Here is a 5,041-nt window from a genome sequence, read left to right on the forward strand (position 1 = left end):
TCTTGCTCCTCACTGGCCTTCAAGATCCGCTCGTTACTATTGCGGAGCTACACTATTTCCTGCTGCGGAGTTTTCACCATATCCACAAGCTGGGACGGTAGAGTAGTACTACCCTCTCCCAGCTCCGTGTACAAATCCTCCCCACCAATAACAGTTGGAGGTTTTCCATCTTTGCTCAGAACTCCAAAATCCTACAAAACAACCCAACACATATCATAAACTTGTCAATTACTACTACTCTTGTGCACATCGTTGTTAATGGTGATGCCTCTTTTCAAGCCCAAAGTAGAACTCTGAGCTCTAACAACATTTGTAATGAACCCATTGATATTACCAATTTTATTTTTTTATTTTTTTGTCTTACAATAATTTATTGATGGTGAGGGACAACAAGTTCTCCCTACAACCCTTCTCCCCCTTTGATTGTATATGTTTCATAATGTAATTTCTTTACCTTGTAATTGTGTAACTCTTCATTACCTCTTATCTATGTGTAACATTAGTAGGGCGCCATTGTATTTATACATGTTTTGGGGTAACTTTACTATGGTTTATACTATTCCAAGTCTAACCTTACCAATTTATATGAACCCATGTAGATACTCTATCATGAGCTATGCTTGGAAATAAAGGTTTATATTTTCTTCATTCTAGGGATGTCAGAGTGGCAATTCCTATTTCCACCTCTATAACATTATAAATGCCCTCTGACATGCGAGGGAAATAGCGCTCGCCCTCTCTCTCCATGCTCGCCCTCTCTCTTCACACACTGTCCCTCTCTCTCCACACTCGCCCTCTCTCTTCACATGCTGTCACTCAGAGGGCCAGCGCTATTTCCCTCGCATGTCAGAGGACACATGTCAGAGGGCATTTATAATGCTATAGAGGTGGAAATAGGAATTTGCTGTCATAGTAGCCTTAGTGTTCATACACATTGGTTTTCGCATTTTACTTCTAGTTAGTTAATTCCACATCGATGTGATTTGGAGGCACTCCGCTCCTACAACTCTCTCTTCTCTGGCCACCACTATGACACCCTGGCAATTACTCTGCGTGCCCACATAAAGGTGACAAATGTCCCAACCCCTGGGTTCATTCCACACACCGATTTCCACATCATCCAGGCCCACGTGATGGCATACCTATGTACGCTGGTCTCTGCATTTACTTTCCCAAAGGGACATCAACGGCTCTGATGTATTGCGTTCTCATCAACGGTTGTCACTATCTTCTCCAAACCCTAACTCCTTGCAAAACCCTATCTCGACCCTCAGAAGCTCTGTTGTTCCTCTGCTTGGATTTTCGCAGAGAAGGGATTTGGTGCTACCTTGTTGGTGACCCTCCCTATGCTCGAACCCAGTTCATTCACCGCGAGACCTCTGTCCTACACTGTTCAATGGTCTGTTGTGAACATACTGCTGTTAGAGGCTCTAGGGTTTATCCCGCACTCGAGTTTTCCTATCCCTAGGACGACCTCGCATTCTGGTTTACTGCCACGGGGTTTCTATTGAGTTCATGGCCAAGTGTGACGTCTTCCCTTCGTGGTTGTAGAGAAGAGGATCTGTTGGTCCCCTCTTCTAAGCTAAAGATCCCATCACAGACCTGCCATCTACGACAACATTTCGTCTTCGCCTCAGGTAACGCTGAACGTTCCTCCTATCTTATTGGTCCGCAAGTATTTTTTTTTCTTCCTACTAGTAATCTCACACGGAGGACTCGCAATTTGTGCCTCCGGCCTCCTTCCTCATCCTACAACGGTAAGTGACTGATTTATGGAGTTTGGCCTGCTAGTCTTGTTTCTACAGTCCCCCTACCTTGTTATGTAAGTTAACATGTTTCATGACTTTTGCCTCGCAAGTTTAGCTTGCATCTGGTCCTTTATTGTCTAAACTCAGGTAATGGAACTTGTTTCCTTAACCGTGGTCTCCTCCTCATATTTCATAAACTGGTTATTCATATATTCCTATCAAAGTTTATGCTATGCTTAACCTCTCAGCTGCGTGGGCTTGCAGGTACACGTTGGACCAATTACATACTTCATTGACGACTTTACACTGCTATTTTTCCATTTACTAACTAACGGTTAGCGCTATCCATGTTGGTTATGTTCCTACCTTCTGGTTACCTTCCAGCACTTGAGAAATCGGGGTCTAGGGTACTTGCTTTCTTGTTGGGCCCGTAGGGTAAGACGAAAGGGGTTTAGATTCCTATTTCGAACAGAGTATAGTTCGTCCCTTCGTAGGTATGTGTTTTGCTTCAAGGTCACTATACCCCTCTTCTCTTCTGGTTAGTCTGCAAAGGAGCAATGAATGTGACACTTTAGTGATTGTCTCGCTCTAGCCACTTCCTTCTATTTTCCATATTCAAGAATTGGTTTGTTATGTTGAAATGTTGGTTTCCATTGTCTACAGGTGAAAAGGGGATACTGCTCTGTTCAGTGATTCATGCTTGGCCTCAGAGTGCCTTCCTGCAGTTTGGTGGAACAATATCGATTCATTGTCTTTTTATTTAGTGTATATTTGCTTGAGACTAGTTGGGATCTCCTACTCTTTTTGCTTAAATGTTTTTCTATGTAAACGTTCGACATTGTGTTCTGATACAAACCTGGCAATAATTATTCAATATATATATATGCGTGTGTGTGTGTTTTGTTTTGTAAGTGTTGTCGTTTTGACAGTCTTTCTCTTGTCCAATGCATGTTGTGGTTTCAGCTAATTAAGTATAGCCGGATTTGAATTATTGCATGCTCAATTACGATTATACAGGAATATCATTCTTCAGTTGTTATATATTTTTTATAAATAACAAAGCATTCTTTTTATAGTTAGCGTGGTAATCTTGTTTAATTTAAAAGAACTTGAGTTCTCCTACCAATAGACCATGGTTCACCCAGTAATTATGATTTTGTAACTACAGTATCTGGAATGATCCTTCTTGGTTATTTAATGGTACTGGCTTATCCAAATCTTGTTTGCTGCCATTTTATATTAAATCTTAATGTAGATAACAAATCTTGTTTGCTGCCATTGTATATTAAATCTTAGTGTAGATAATAAACATAAGTGCTGAAATTCTTCATGTTATCAAATGATTATACGGATGAATTAGGTGGAAGCCATTTCATTTTCTGTTGTTTAGGATATACTTGATGGTTGTGGTTGAGTTCCTTGCATGATGTTCTACCATGATAGTGTTCATTAATTTACCACAAATTGAATATTATTCTATAATCTTCCTCTCCATCCATACAACAAGTTACAACGACATGCAAGATTATGCATGTGGTTTCCTGCGAAACATCCCCCTTCCTCTTTCCTATTCATTGCTTCTTAATCTGATCTAAGCAAAGAAACTATTGTTATCCTTCGTGAAAGACAGTGCATTCCAGAAGCTAGTTTTACAGTTTTTCTGCTTTCAATTATAGCTCTCTGAGTGATTATTTTCTGTTGACCATGACATTCGTTACTTCCTTTTCTTCTCTGCCTTCATATTAATGTAGTTATATAAGATATGCATGCATCTAATATATATAAAAACAACCCACATTTATTCCTTTAAGGCTCATCATAACTCGAAATTTATTTGAATGCTACAGGAAACCTTAAATACTAGAATTTGGTTATCACTGTTAACAGTCCAATTAACAAAACCAACAATGGATATTAATATGCTTACTACTAATAGTTCTTATTAACCAGAAATAAAAGTAAATAATATAACTACAACCAACAACTCTAATTAATATAAAAAATAGTAACCTCACACCAATTAATAAAAACGAAAGTAACCTCACACCAGCAGCTTGATTCTGGAAAATTTGGGCTTGCAACACCAATCCACTCAACCTTAAATCACTTCTGCTTCCCCGAGCTATGATGATCTTGCCGGGCTTCAGTAACCTCTACTGATCCTTGATAATGTCTATTTAAGATTATCTTTCTCAAGGATTTTTTTTTGGCAGCGTCTTATCTCTTTAACCTAGGATTTATAGGTTTTTTTGTCTTTTCCCTAAAAGCAAAAGCCTGTTTTATTTTTTGCAATGATTTTCTTCTGGGTCTTTGGGTCTTTATCTCCCACCAAGTGTGCAATATATATCCATATATTTTATTTTAGGAAATTAAATTTGAACCTGATTCATCTCATATTCAAGCAAGCATCCTTTACTCCGGTGTTATTGCTTCCACAATTTTCCAACCACCGAAAACAATTTTTTTCTTTATTCAATATTTCTTTATTCCACAAATCAATACATCATACTCCATGATAAAAAAAACTAATAATAATAAACCAAAAAACACAACTGTTTTAATCCTAACGGAAGTATAAAAGAAGTAACTGATAAAAAAATATGTATAAATCAATCACCAATAATTATCATGATATGAAATTCAACATTACATCAGAATTTCAACATAGTATCAGAACTAGAAAGAATTGCAGAGCAGTCTTAAATAAAAAGCATTTGACGCACATTTATGTGATGAGGTATGTGATAAGGTATGTAGATATATGTGATGAGATCCAAGTTACAAGCATCTCTATGATTCAAAGTTCCTCCCTGTGGATATCTCTATGATGAGTAACTTGACCGTGCCTCCCTCCTTCGAAACAAAGTTCAAATCTATTGAATCTATAAACATGATCATTTTACCTTCATTCGAGTCCTATGAGAGCAAGAGCAGTAATGATTGGACACACATCTCTCTCTCACATCCCGTGCTCAAGAGCTTCTATAAGAACGAGTAGAAATCAAAGGCACTAAATCTCCGTGGGACAATGCGTATCAGTGACATTATATCCCTATAACTTGGCCGAGTTATGTGGCACCTGTTTTCCTTGAAAATTTGTGGATCTAAGAATGCTGATCTGAAGCACTCTAAAACTGTAGAAATCTGAAGTCTGTATACAAGAAATACTGAGCCTCATCTTTATGGTATGGTATCCAAATGACATCCAAGTAATGACAAGGTTGAGTTTGAAAACAACTCAAGTCGCAGGAAAGGAAGAGTATCATCACAGTGAAGGTCACTGTAACCAACAA

At 38.3% G+C, this 5,041-nt stretch overlaps 1 long non-coding RNA gene across 1 annotated transcript; it reads left to right on the top strand.

The window, feature by feature from the left end:
* The first annotated feature begins 1,113 nt into the window (after window positions 1-1,113).
* Window positions 1,114-2,633, top strand: LOC149151220 (uncharacterized). Its single transcript, XR_016263039.1, has 2 exons — window positions 1,114-2,242; window positions 2,412-2,633. It is a non-coding gene; the product is annotated as an uncharacterized LOC149151220 (long non-coding RNA).
* Window positions 2,634-5,041: the final 2,408 nt, after the last annotated feature.

The sequence above is a fragment of the Pinus tabuliformis genome, chromosome 9, assembly GCF_031772625.1.
Source record: "Pinus tabuliformis cultivar Carrire ecotype Pingquan chromosome 9, CPIR1, whole genome shotgun sequence".
NCBI lineage: Eukaryota > Viridiplantae > Streptophyta > Pinopsida > Pinales > Pinaceae > Pinus > Pinus tabuliformis.